This window comes from Stenella coeruleoalba (genome assembly GCF_951394435.1).
Source record: "Stenella coeruleoalba genome assembly, chromosome: 4".
Lineage (NCBI taxonomy): Eukaryota > Metazoa > Chordata > Mammalia > Artiodactyla > Delphinidae > Stenella > Stenella coeruleoalba.
This window is the reverse complement of record NC_137149.1, coordinates 97545983-97560990: the sequence shown is the minus strand read 5'-3', so window position 1 is coordinate 97560990 and position 15008 is coordinate 97545983. Positions and strand designations below refer to the sequence as shown.

The 15008-nt window shown below is 44.3% G+C and overlaps 1 long non-coding RNA gene across 1 annotated transcript in view; it reads left to right on the top strand.

Annotated features, from left to right (window-relative positions):
* LOC307185421 overlaps positions 1–15008 on the top strand; it is a 1499986-nt gene that overhangs the window by 1189730 nt on the left and 295248 nt on the right. The gene's annotated exons all lie outside the window — the stretch shown is intronic.

The following is a 15008-nucleotide window of genomic DNA, read 5'->3' as shown; positions in this document are numbered from 1 at the left end:
CCTTAAGCTGACATAAGTGTGTTTTCTAAATGTGAGACACTGTTCTGTTCTGTAATTCATTTCTTGTGCAGCCATATTTACCCTCCCTCTATAAGTGATATCTTATGATATGTTTCTTTTTCTGTTTGACTTATTTCAAGTAGTATTATCGGACCTAAATCCACTCTTTATCCTTCTACTAGCCTTATTACATTGATTTCATGGTGAAGAGATATTCCATTGTACATAAGTACCACATCTTCTTTATCCATTGTTCTCTTTCCTGGGATATTTAAGGTGTACTGAAGTTGAGGTTCTTGTAAACAGAGTAGCCCTAAACTGTGGTGTGCTTGTGTCTTGTTGATTTTTAGACTTCCCTAGATATACTCCCATGATTGGAAGTGTCCTATGCTCTGTAGCTCTGTTTTTTAGATGATTTAGGAACCACCATACACTTCTCCAGAGTGGCTCTCGGCAGTTCACACACTGCCCATCAGCGTATAAAGGCTCCCTGTTCTCCATGGCCTGTCCTGCATTTCTGGTTTTTACAATTTTTTAGGATGGCCCTTTTGACCGGTGGGAAGTGAGACTTCTTTGTTGTGCACATTTGCATTGCTTGCTTGCTTCGTTGCCCATAAAGTGCGTATGCGTTTTTTCCTGGATATAATCAGGAAAAAACGCATACGCCCTTTTGGGCCAACTGCATCATTGTCGAAATTCTGCCGCTTTTCATGTGCGTTAAAGACGAGTCCAATCTATCTCTTGAAATCTGTTTCTTGCAATTCTGTCTTGCATTCAGATCCTCTTCTTTGCCTTACCTCAACATATTTTTGGACGTTAGTTTTCATTTATAACTCTGCAGGTTTGTGAATTGCAGTGACCCTGAGCTCCATTTTTTAAGTTGCTCTTTTGTGAGCTGGCCTCAAACCCGCAGGATTGCTTCAGGCCCTATTTTGGCTCCGGCGAGGCAGGCTGAGCCTTTCTTTAATTCTTATTCTTAATGGGAAATTAGAGTGATATGTGCCCGTCCAAACCCCTACAACTCTTCTCTCATTGGTTCCCCCTCTTCCCGTTCATCCTCCTCACAATTTGCAAAATGTGTGAAACAGAAGTTTAAATGTGCTGATTCTCCAAGTGGGGAGATTCTAAGTAGCGTGGCTGGAATGGTGAACAGGAGCACCAGGAGAGGATAAATGAGGTGCATTTTAGACACATCTCCCGATCACATGGTGTACAGTCCTCTGGGTTTTCCATGCATGTTTTAGCTGTAGGAAGATCCCTTGAACCTGCAGATTTGGGACCCATTGAATGGGTACCAGGTAGTATTACTTTAAAGGGTGTGCATTTCCTCACCCAACCTCACATTTCTCTTAGCGCAAACAGTTTCCAGCCTTATGTCTCATCCTGCTGTGGGTCTAGATGTGTTCAATCCATGTTGCATCACCGTCCCTGAGGAAAAGTTGTAAGAGGTTTTCTCTGTCTCTCTGTCGTTTATTTTTTTCAATTTATTACTATATTGGTTACAGCTGATTTTCAAAGCTCTGTTTCTTGCTGCTGTACATCCACTTGATTCACGTACAGAGAGACATCAATAAATTCTTTTTCAGATTCTTACCAGTCGTATATATTCTTTTCCGGTGACTTGAGTGTGCTGAGTGCAGTTCTTTTAGCTACCGTGTAGGCCTTGTTGATTATCAGTTTGGTATTTGGAATGGTATCTTTGCTAATTTCAACCTCCTGGATGATGCCTCACCCCTCCCCACCTTTCCCGTTTAGCAGCCTTATGCGTGTTTTCTACATATTTGACTATGTTTTTGTTTTGTAATTTATTTCATGTGTAGCCATTTTGGATTCCACCTTTAAGTGATATCTTATGATATGTGTCTTTTTCTTTTTGAATTCTGTCACTTAGAATGATCATACGTAACTCCTCCGGAGTTGTTACAACTGGCCATATTTCATTGATTTCCAGGCTGAATAATATTCCACTCTACCTAAGTACCACACCTCTATCCATTTTTTCCCTCCAGAGACATTTAAGTTATATCCTAGTCGAGGATCTTTTAAACAGAGAGGGGGTAAACATTGGGGTGCCTGTGTCCTCTCGATTTTTGTTTTTCCCAAGATATACGCCCGTGAGTGCAAGTGCCCTATGCTCTGTAGCTCATTTTTTAGATGCTTTAGTAAACACAATACACTTCTCCAGAATGGCCGTTGGCAATATACATTTCCACTATAAGTCTCACAGGGCTCCCTCTTCTCGTTGCCCTGTCCTGCATTTCTGTTGTTTACGCTTTATGAGGATGGCTCTTCTGACTGATGCGAAGTGATATCTTTTGTGGTATTGACTTCCAGTGCCCACCTGTTTGGTTGGCTAAAAAAGTGTATGCCCTTTTCTTGAATATATACAGAAAAGAAAGCATACACCCTTTTTGGCCAACTGCAATGTTGGCAATGTTCAGCTCCTTTTCTTGTGCTTAATGGCGAGTCCTTTCTACCTCCTCAAATCCCTTTCCTGCCATTCTCCCTTGCTTACAAGTCCTTTTCTCTGACTCTCCTCAAGACATTTTTCAGTGATGGATATTTTCAACTCTGCAGTTTTGTGAATTTTACTGCCCCTGAGTTCCATTGTTCAACTCGTGTTTATGGGAACTGGCCACAAAGCAGCGGGATTTCCTCAAGCCCTATACTGTTTCCATGGGCAACCCTAGCCTTTGGTCAATTCGTCTTCCTGATTGGAAATTAGAGTGACATGTGCCTGTCTGAACACCTAGGACTTGTCTCTCATTGTTCCTCATCCTTCCGCTTCATCCTCTGGACAAATTCCAAACTGTACGCAACAGGATGTTGACAGTGCTGACATCTCCAAGTGGGGAGACTGTTAGTAAAGACGCTGGAGGGGTGAACCCGAGCACCAGGAGATGAGGAGATGAGATGCCTTTTCCAAACTCTTCCCGATCAGACGGTATACCATCCTCTGGGTGTGACAGACATGTTTTAGCAGTAGGAAGAGTCCCATTCATGTAAGGAGAACACCAGGGCTTTTTCAAAATCAGTGTCTCCCCGAAACCCAAACTGGGGAATTTTTTAAGCTACGGCTACACATATGTTCATTAAGGGCCTTGGGAAGTAGGCAGAGTCCAAACTTTAGATGATTGAAGTCTTCAGGGTCAGAAGCACTCACCACCAGCTTCCCTTAGGCTACACTTTAACTGTCATTGATAGATGATGTCAATAAAAATATCTATTCTTTTTCAGATTATTTCCCCTTATAGGTTATTGCAAAATGTTGAGTGTAGTTCCCTGTGCTATACAGTAGTTCCTTGTTGATGATCTATTTTATACATAGCAGTGTGTATGTGTTCATTCCAAACTGTTAATTTATCCCTCCTCCCACGTTTCCCCTTTGGTAATAATAAATTATAAGATTTTATACTTCTCAGAAATGGGGGAGCTGAAAGAGAGGTATCATTTTCAATGGAAAAGCATTTAAAACAAGATTGAAGGTTTAACCAAGATTATTAGATGTACATCCTTGGAAAGAAATCACTTCGTTTCTCTAATATTGACCTGACAAATAAGACAAACCTTTTCACTGAACTTGCTTATAAAAAGTGATGGAAATATCAAATGGAAGTGTTAAAAACATCTTATTTTACCCGAGCCTTATACACTGTTCTATGTTAACTACAGTTTGGCTCACACATCTGTTCATTGAGGTTACAATAGTCTCAATTTCTGTTACTGATCCTCCAGAGTGGACCCCAACAAGTGTCCCCCTGCCCAGTGTCATTGGGGCCAACAGATCGAGACTGAGTTTGGTTCACAAGCAAAGGAAACTTTATATTTTGATCAGAGAATGGAGAGGTGAGAGCATGCACTACCCCGTGGGCTGTGGGCTGGGCTGCTGTGTAGAGATCCTGTCAGAGTCAGTGGGAGGGAGGGAGGCGGCGGAGCTCTCGAGGGCCGGGTTGGCTGTAGCTCAGGCTCTATATCGTGGAGTCTGCACTGGGCCCCAGGAGCTGAGGTGTCGACCCAGCCATTCTGCACTAGGAAATCTGGTCTGAAGTGCCGGGTGTGGAACCTCTGCATGCGGGACCCTAGGAGCACGTGAAATTAGACAAAGCACAAAGGATAAAAAAGGTTAGACTTGCCTTTATTGCCCAGATTCTACTTTTATCTCCCAGGGATTTTTAATGGGCTTTGCTGGGGACAAACCCCTCCTCTGCCTTTTGTCCCGTTCCTCATTCTTGGAGTGCTGAGGGTGCAGACCCTTCTTCTGTAACTGCTGAGTGCTGAGTTGGGAGCCCTCATACCCTGGGGCGAGGGTCAGAGCTTCTCCCCAGCAGCCTCCCGGTGACGTTGATTGTCCCCAGGACCCCTGCCTCCCTGCTCGTCCACCTGAGCACCAGCATTGGAAGTGTTATAGATTCTAATGACCTTTAAGGGTCCAGGAAAGAGATGTGCAGAGACGCTGTGGGGGCCGGTTTCACCCCACCCCACATTTGTTCGGCCACCTTAGGCTGACCGTCTCTGCCAGCCTAGATGCTCTGACCAGTAGTCTGCGCTTTCTTCAATTAGGCCCCTGAATTAACGTACAAACAGCACCAGGTGTCAGAGCCCTGCCCGCTCAACTCCCAGACAGTCCAGGGTCAGTGGTGATCAAGGACCATGATGGCTACTGAGTCAACAGCCTTTTGAAGTAAACAGGAGTCCAGCCGGTCTTATTGGCCACCATCATCACGGTGTCTGTAGGCTTTTCTATGGTGACAGTGTGGTATACTGTTCCCCCGCCAAGATTATTAGCTCCCCTCTGGGTGCAGTAAGTCCTGCAAGCAGTAGTCTACTCTTTTGGGACACACTCTTGTTGTTTTATGAGAGAAACTCCAGGTCAAGTGATGTTCACACGAGTCGTCATGGTGCCCTGTTGCCCCCGGTTATCTCTCTGGATGTTGGAGTTGGAGGGCCTCCTCACTCGAGGTCGGTGTGCCCACGGAGCGAACCCTGCAACTTCAGGGCATGGTTGGTGGTTAGGATCACCACGTGGGGTCCTTTTCCCTTAGGAGGGAGGTGGCCTTTTGGGCTGCTGATTTCCAGGTTTTTAGATACCGCCAGTATCTTGGCCAGATGTGGCAGTGGGCCAAGCCCCTTAGTGACCGTAGTTTATCCTACCTGGATGGCATTCTTGCATTGTTCCATTTCAAGTGGTCCCAGTTTTTGCACTAATTCTCCAATGGCGATTCACCTTTCACCGGGAATGTAAAGGTCAAAGGGTTTAGCTAAATTAGGGAGTTCCAGGGCAAGGGTCTGAATTGACTGCTCTTTCCATTCTTGAAAGGCCACTTCTGGATTCTATTCAAAAGGATCATCATCTTTTCCTTTCAGTGTTTCATATAGAGGCCCAGCTAGTAGACTGTAGTTAGGGATCCAGAAGCAGCAAACCCTGGCCTCCCCAGGAACCCCTAAGCTGTCTTCTAGTTTTAGAAAGGGGTAAGGCTGAAAATGGTTTCTTCCCTTTCCTGGGATGGGCTTCTCTGACCTTCTGTGAGAATGAAGCCCAGGCAGGTCACCGCAGTCTGTGATATTTGAGCTTTTTCTTGGACAACTTCTATCCTTTATTGGCTTGGTAGTTCAGAGGCCTCCTTAGTAGGGCTGGTGATCAGAATGTCGTCTGCATATTGAAGGAGGGTTTCCTTTTCCAGAGGTAGAACTTTTAGGTCTTTAGCTAAGCTTTCTCCAAAGATGGTGTGGGAATTTTTGCACCCTTGGGGCCAGACGGCCCGGAAGTATTGTTTTAGTTGTATGTTGAGTCCTGCCACTCACAAGCCAAAATTTCTTGTGACTCTGGGACTAATGGAATACAAAAGAAGGCATCATTGAAGACTAATACAGAATACCATGTCCTGGTGGTTGGTAGAATGACCAGCAGGGTGTAGGAATTAGGAGCAACTGGAGGTATATCCTCGGTGGCTTCACTGACTGTCCTGACATCCTTTACCAGGTCCCCAGCGGCCCATGGGGCTCTCGTGGTCAGAACAATCCCAGAATATGGAGCTCACCTGGGCAGGTACCCCACCCCCACCCCAGCCCACGGGGCTCTCGTGGTCAGGCCCCTCCCAGGATACAGAGCTACCCTTGCAGGTACCGTGGCAGGGCTGGGCACACAGGAACCGTGCACATAGCCCTCATTGCAGAGCACCCCCAGCTCACCTGTCGCTCAGAGCTGACACAGAGCACCTCAGAGCAGGACTTGAACTAACAAACAGCAGCTGCGACAGGTCTGTGACCCTGGGCATCACTCCGTGAGGCCTCCCTCCACCTGGTCTTCCAGAGACTTCCACTGCACCCGGGGCACCAGGCCTCTGTCTCCAACCACCACCCACCCCTCCTCTCCCTGACTCCTGGGTTCCTCTCATTAGGAGAGGGTTTTCTTGAAGTTGTCTCCCACTCATGGGCCAGACAAAATGATTAGAAAACAAGCCAAAGCTGCAGCCCCTTGTCTATCCTGACTCTCAGGAGCCCACACCTGTTCCTTGGACCTGGCCGGTTCAGCAAGTTCCATTTTCTGCAACTGTGAGCCCCTGAGGGGTGATGATTGGCTGACCTGGGCAGCCTTACCGTGCCGGCCAGCCCTCCCCAGGTGTGCCTGGGTTGAGATCAATATAAATACCACTCCAGGCAGCAAGAGCCCCTGCAGCCGTGCCTGACGCCATTTTCTCTGCCCTGTCAGCAGTCTCCGGGCTGGGCTGGTGGGAGGGAGTGAGAGGCCACGGCTTTGTGGGTGGCCCAGTGTGAGTGGGGCTCTGCTGGACTTTCTGCAGCAGTTGCCAGGCTGCCACCTGCTAAAGAAGAGGGTGTGTCACCCATACCTGCTGCTGGAATTTCTCCCTGGGCAGAGGTGAGGAAGGAAAAAAGCAGTGGGGGCAGGGACAGGACGGGTATCTCAGGCAGGGAAATGGAAATCTTCCAGAAGAGCACCCAGGGCCAGGACCATCCTGGCTGGCCTGCAGGCACCAAGTCGGCCGGCATGCTGTCACTCGTGTGGCTCTATGGCCCTTCCTCTAGGCTTTCAAGTCCTTGTATATATTCAGGTGTTTTACCTGGGACGGGTGGGAATAGTTCAGCAGCAACTGGCCTGGGGCTCAGCTCACGTTTACTCACAGATGCCTCGGCACGGTGCCCCAGCTTTGCAATGAGGACGCTTGTTGCGTGGGGGCTGCTGGCTGAATGGGAGACGATTCCCCACCACTGACCAACTTCAGAATTGTTTACAACTGGAGCAAGTGCCCTGATACGGTTTTCCTCTGTGTAACTGGTGGGTTCTGTGTTTTTTTTCTCTTTTTCGTTTTTGGTTCAAGATAGATTTTATTCCTCTTTTTTGTATTTACAGATATAAGCATGGAAATAATTTATTCATATAAATACATGTATGTGCAGGGAATAATTGTTTTTTCTGTTTTATTTTTTAAATTTTATTTCTTTTTAATTTTGAATTTTATTTTATATTTTTATACAGCAGGTTCTTATTGGTTATCTATTTTATACATATAAATGTATACATGCCAATCCCAGTCTCTCAACTCCTCCCACCACCACCCCCCCAACAGCTTTCCCCCCTTGTTGTCCATACGTTTGTTGTCTACATCTGTTGCTCTATTTATGCCTTGCAAAATGGTTAACCTGTACAGTTTTTCTAGGTTCCACATATATGCATGAATATACAAGATTTGTTTTTCTCTTTCTGACTTACTTCACTCTGTATGACAGTCTCTAGATCCATCGACGTCTCTACAAATGACCCAATTTCATTCCTTTTCATGGCTTAGTAATATTCCATTTTATATATGTACCACAGCTTTATGCATTCGTCTGTCTGTGGGCATTTAGGTTGCTTCCATTACCTCGATATTGTAAATAGTGATGCAATGAACATTGCGGTGAATGACTCTTTTTGATTTATGGTTTTGTCTGGGTATATGTCCAGTACTGGGATTGCTGTATCATATGGTAATTCTATTGTTAGTTTCTTAAGAAATTCCATATTGTTCTCCATAATGACTGTATCAATTTATATTCCCAACAATAGTGGAAGAGGCTTCCTTTTCTCCACACCCTTTCCAGCATTTTTTGTTTGTAGATTTTCAATGATGCCTATTCTACCAGGTGTGAGGTGATACCTCATTGTTGAATCCATTTCGTTGAGCAAGGGGTAGCTCTTGTCTATTACATATTTGGCTTATGGAATGGTATCTGTGCTAATTTCAAACTCTGCTTTTATGCAGCACCCCAACTCACCTTCCCCCTTAAGCAGGCATAAGTTGGTTTTCTAAACTTGAGACCCTGTTCTGTTTTGTAATTCAGTTCATGTGTAGCCAAGTTCACATTCCGTGTATTAGTGACACCTTATGAAGTTTCTTTTTCTGTGTGACTTATTTCACTTAGAATCATCGTGCCTCAATCCACTCATTATGCTGGTACGGGCCTGGTGACATAGATTTCATTGCTGAGTGGTATTCTGTTGTACATAAGTACCGCAACTTCTTTATCCATTATTTGCTCTCTGGGATATTTAACTTGTGCCGTAGAAGAGATTCCTGTAAAAAGAGCCGTCCCAAATTTTGGGGTTGCTGTGTCTTTTTGATATTAATTTCCCTAAGCTATAGGACCATAAGTGGAAGTGCCCTAGGCTCTGTTGCTTTGTTTTTTAGATGTTTCAGGAAACACCATACACTTCTCCCGAGTGTCTGTTGGCAATTTACATCCCGCCCATCAGCATAACAAGGCTCCCAGTTCTCCATGGCCTGTCCTGCCTTTCTGGATTTTACACTTTATTCTGATGGCCCTTTTGACCGGGGGGAAGTGAGACTTCATTGTAGTGCAGATTTCCTTTGCAAGCTTGCTTGGTTGGCCAAAAAGGGCATATGCGTTTTTTCCTGAATATATTCAGGAAAAAACGCATATGCCCTTTTGGCAAAGTGCATCATTGTGGACGTTCTGCCTCTTTTCCTACGCTTTCAATGCAATTCCAGTCTACCTCCTGAAATCGGTTTCCTGCAATTCTGCCCCGCTTTCAAGTCCTCTTGGCAGCCTTACTTCAGTATATTTTTGGACGATAGCTGTCATTTATAACTCTGCAGGTTTGTGAATTACAGAGCCCCTGAGCTCCTTTCTTCAACTCACTTTCTTGTGAGCTGGCCGCAACACCGCAGGATGGCTTCAGGCCCTACTCTGTTTCCGGCACGGCACGCTGAGCCTTTGGTTAATTCCTCTTCCTAGTAGGAAATGAGAGTTAAATTTGCCCGTTCAGACACCTCCAGCTAGTCTCTCATTGGTTCTCCCTATTCCTGTTCATCTTCCGCAGAAATTGCAAACTGGGCCAAACAGGAGGTTAAAGGCACTGACTGTCCAAGTCGGGAGAGTGTTAATAAAGCATCTGGAATGTTGCACCCGAGTACCAGGGTATGAAAACTGAGACATATTTGAACACGTCTCCCGATCACACGGTTGATCATACTCTGGGTTCCACATGCATGTTTTAGCTGAAGGAAGAATACCTTAAACCTGGAGAGTTGAGACCCGTGGAATGGGTACCATGCAATATGACTTCAAAGGGTCTTCATTTGCTCACCGAACCTCTCCAATCCTATCACTGCTGCATTTATGCCCCAGTACACACGCTTGATTCTCTTTTGGAGACATAGCAATCCCTAGGTTTTAAGATACTTACTAGTCAGGTACATTCTTAGGCGTTTAATATGGGGTGTTGAGTCCATTTCGTTGAGCAAGGAGTAGCTCTTGTCTGTTCCATATTTGGCTTAAGGAACTTTATCTGTGCTCATTTCAATCTCTAGTTTTATGCAGCACCCCAACTGACCTTTCCCCTTAAGCAAGCATAAGTTGGTTTTCTAAATTTGAGACCCTGTTCTGTTTTGGAATGCAGTTCCTGTGTAGCCAAGTTTACATTCCGTGTATTAGTGATATCTTATGATGTTTCTTTTTCTGTGTGATTTATTTCAGTTAGAATCATCGTACCTGAATCCACTCATTATGCTGCTACGGGCCTGATGACATAGATTTCATTGCTGAGTGATACTGCATTGTACGTAAGTACCACAAGTTCTTTATCCATTTGTCACTTTCGGTGATATTGAACCTGTACGGTAAACGAGGTTCTTGTAAACGGAGCCGTCCCAAACTTTGGGGTGGCTGTGTCTTTTTGATTTTAATTTCCCTAAGCTATAGGACCATAAGTGGAAGTGCCCTAGGCTCTGTTGCTTTGTTTTTTAGATGTTTCAGGAAACACCATACACTTCTCCCAAGTGTCTGTTGGCAATTTACATCCTGCCCATCAGCATAACAAGGCTCCCAGTTCTCCATGGCCTGTCCTGCCTTTCTGGATTTTACACTTTTTTCAGATGGCCCTTTTGACCGGGGTGAAGTGAGACTTCATTGTAGTGCAGATTTCCTTTGCAAGCTTGCTTGGTTGGCCAAAAAGGGCGTATGCGTTTTTTCCTGAATATATTCAGGAAAAAACGCATACGCACTTTTTGGCCAAGTGCATCATTGTCGAGTTTCTGACTCTCTTCATATGCTTTCAATGCAATTCCAGTCTACCTCCTGAAATCGGTTTCCTGCAATTCTGCCTTGCTTTCAATGCCTCTTCATAGCCTTACCTCAATATATTTTTTAAAAATAGTTGGCCTTTATAACTCTGCAGGTTTTTGAATTGCAGTGGCCCTTAGCTCCATTTTTTAGCTCTTATTTTTTTGGTCTTGCCCCATAACCACAGGATTCCTTGAGCCCTATTTTTCTTCTCGGGCACCTTTCTGTGCCTTTGGTTAATTCTTCTTACTGATGTGATATTAGAGTGACATGTGCCCATTGAAACCGCTACAGCTAGTTTCTCACTGGTTCCCCCTATTCCCATTCATCCTCTGCACTAACTGCAGACTGTGCGATACCAGAACTTAAAGGCATTGACTCCATGTGGGGATGTTGTTAGTAAAGCGGCTGGAATGTCGATCCGGAGCCCCAGGAGAGGAAAAATGAGGTGCGTTTTAGAAACGTTTCCCGATCATATGGTATACCAGTCGCTGGGTTTCCCAAGCATGGTTTAGCTGTAGGAAGATTCCCTTCAACCTGGAGTGTTGGGACCCTTGGACTGAGTAGCATGAAGTATTGCATTAAACTTTCGGCAGTTGCTCACCAAAGCTCACCAATCCTGTCAGCCCCAAGTGTCCAGCCTTATGTCTTATCCAGCTGTGGGTTTATATGTGGTCAATCCAGGTTGCATCACAGCCCCTGAGCGAATTTTGTAAGAATTTTTCTCTCTTTCATTGTTTCAGCGTTTTGTTTTTAAAATTTATTTCTATAATGGGGTTTAGCTCCTTTTCACTGCTGTGTTTGTGCCGCTCTGCACACACTTGATTCCCTTATGGAGATATATCAATACATGGGTTTTAAGATTCTTATTCCTCAGATATATTTCTCTGCGGTGTATAGGGTGTGTTGAGGCCTGTTCATTGAGCAAGGTGTAGATCTTGTCTAATACCTATTTGGTTTATTGAACGGTATCTGTGCTAATTTCAAACTCTGGTTTTATGCATCACCCCACCTCTCCTTTCCCCTTAAGCTGACATAAGTGTGTTTTCTAAATGTGAGACACTGTTCTGTTCTGTAATTCATTTCTTGTGCAGCCATATTTACCCTCTCTCTATAAGTGATATCTTATGATATGTTTCTTTTTCTGTTTGACTTATTTCAAGTAGTATTATCGGACCTAAATCCACTCTTTATCCTTCTACTAGCCTTATTACATTGATTTCATGGTGAAGAGATATTCCATTGTACATAAGTACCACATCTTCTTTATCCATTGTTCTCTTTCCTGGGATATTTAAGGTGTACTGAAGTTGAGGTTCTTGTAAACAGAGTAGCCCTAAACTGTGGTGTGCTTGTGTCTTGTTGATTTTTAGACTTCCCTAGATATACTCCCATGATTGGAAGTGTCCTATGCTCTGTAGCTCTGTTTTTTAGATGATTTAGGAACCACCATACACTTCTCCAGAGTGGCTCTCGGCAGTTCACACACTGCCCACCCATCAGCGTATAAAGGCTCCCTGTTCTCCATGGCCTGTCCTGCATTTCTGGTTTTTACAATTTTTTAGGATGGCCCTTTTGACCGGTGGGAAGTGAGACTTCTTTGTTGTGCACATTTGCATTGCTTGCTTGCTTCGTTGCCCATAAAGTGCGTATGCGTTTTTTCCTGGATATAGTCAGGAAAAAACGCATACGCCCTTTTGGGCCAACTGCATCATTGTCGAAATTCTGCCGCTTTTCATGTGCGTTAAAGACGAGTCCAATCTATCTCTTGAAATCTGTTTCTTGCAATTCTGTCTTGCATTCAGATCCTCTTCTTTGCCTTACCTCAACATATTTTTGGACGTTAGTTTTCATTTATAACTCTGCAGGTTTGTGAATTGCAGTGACCCTGAGCTCCATTTTTTAAGTTGCTCTTTTGTGAGCTGGCCTCAAACCCGCAGGATTGCTTCAGGCCCTATTTTGGCTCCGGCGAGGCAGGCTGAGCCTTTCTTTAATTCTTATTCTTAATGGGAAATTAGAGTGATATGTGCCCGTCCAAACCCCTACAACTCTTCTCTCATTGGTTCCCCCTCTTCCCGTTCATCCTCCTCACAATTTGCAAAATGTGTGAAACAGAAGTTTAAATGTGCTGATTCTCCAAGTGGGGAGATTCTAAGTAGCGTGGCTGGAATGGTGAACAGGAGCACCAGGAGAGGATAAATGAGGTGCATTTTAGACACATCTCCCGATCACATGGTGTACAGTCCTCTGGGTTTTCCATGCATGTTTTAGCTGTAGGAAGATCCCTTGAACCTGCAGATTTGGGACCCATTGAATGGGTACCAGGTAGTATTACTTTAAAGGGTGTGCATTTCCTCACCCAACCTCACATTTCTCTTAGCGCAAACAGTTTCCAGCCTTATGTCTCATCCTGCTGTGGGTCTAGATGTGTTCAATCCATGTTGCATCACCGTCCCTGAGGAAAAGTTGTAAGAGGTTTTCTCTGTCTCTCTGTCGTTTATTTTTTTCAATTTATTACTATATTGGTTACAGCTGATTTTCAAAGCTCTGTTTCTTGCTGCTGTACATCCACTTGATTCACGTACAGAGAGACATCAATAAATTCTTTTTCAGATTCTTACCAGTCGTATATATTCTTTTCCGGTGACTTGAGTGTGCTGAGTGCAGTTCTTTTAGCTACCGTGTAGGCCTTGTTGATTATCAGTTTGGTATTTGGAATGGTATCTTTGCTAATTTCAACCTCCTGGATGATGCCTCACCCCTCCCCACCTTTCCCGTTTAGCAGCCTTATGCGTGTTTTCTACATATTTGACTATGTTTTTGTTTTGTAATTTATTTCATGTGTAGCCATTTTGGATTCCACCTTTAAGTGATATCTTATGATATGTGTCTTTTTCTTTTTGAATTCTGTCACTTAGAATGATCATACGTAACTCCTCCGGAGTTGTTACAACTGGCCATATTTCATTGATTTCCAGGCTGAATAATATTCCACTCTACCTAAGTACCACATCTCTATCCATTTTTTCCCTCCAGAGACATTTAAGTTATATCCTAGTCGAGGATCTTTTAAACAGAGAGGGGGTAAACATTGGGGTGCCTGTGTCCTCTCGATTTTTGTTTTTCCCAAGATATACGCCCATGAGTGCAAGTGCCCTATGCTCTGTAGCTCATTTTGTAGATGCTTTAGTAAACACAATACACTTCTCCAGAATGGCCGTTGGCAATATACATTTCCACGATAAGTCTCACAGGGCTCCCTCTTCTCGTTGCCCTGTCCTGCATTTCTGTTGTTTACGCTTTATGAGGATGGCTCTTCTGACTGATGCGAAGTGATATCTTTTGTGGTATTGACTTCCAGTGCCCACCTGTTTGGTTGGCTAAAAAAGTGTATGCCCTTTTCTTGAATATATACAGAAAAGAACGCATACACCCTTTTTGGCCAACTGCAATGTTGGCAATGTTCAGCTCCTTTTCTTGTGCTTAATGGCGAGTCCTTTCTACCTCCTCAAATCCCTTTCCTGCCATTCTCCCTTGCTTACAAGTCCTTTTCTCTGACTCTCCTCAAGACATTTTCCAGTGATGGATATTTTCAACTCTGCAGTTTTGTGAATTTTACTGCCCCTGAGTTCCATTGTTCAACTCGTGTTTATGGGAACTGGCCACAAAGCAGCGGGATTTCCTCAAGCCCTATACTGTTTCCATGGGCAACCCTAGCCTTTGGTCAATTCGTCTTCCTGATTGGAAATTAGAGTGACATGTGCCTGTCTGAACACCTAGGACTTGTCTCTCATTGTTCCTCATCCTTCCGCTTCATCCTCTGGACAAATTCCAAACTGTACGCAACAGGATGTTGACAGTGCTGACATCTCCAAGTGGGGAGACTGTTAGTAAAGACGCTGGAGGGGTGAACCCGAGCACCAGGAGATGAGGAGATGAGATGCCTTTTCCAAACTCTTCCCGATCAGACGGTATACCATCCTCTGGGTGTGACAGACATGTTTTAGCAGTAGGAAGAGTCCCATTCATGTAAGGAGAACACCAGGGCTTTTTCAAAATCAGTGTCTCCCCGAAACCCAAACTGGGGAAGTTTTTAAGCTACGGCTACACATATGTTCATTAAGGGCCTTGGGAAGTAGGCAGAGTCCAAACTTTAGATGATTGAAGTCTTCAGGGTCAGAAGCACTCACCACCAGCTTCCCTTAGGCTACACTTTAACTGTCATTGATAGATGATGTCAATAAAAATATCTATTCTTTTTCAGATTATTTCCCCTTATAGGTTATTGCAAAATGTTGAGTGTAGTTCCCTGTGCTATACAGTAGTTCCTTGTTGATGATCTATTTTATACATAGCAGTGTGTATGTGTTCATTCCAAACTGTTAATTTATCCCTCCTCCCACCTTTCCCCTTTGGTAATAATAAAT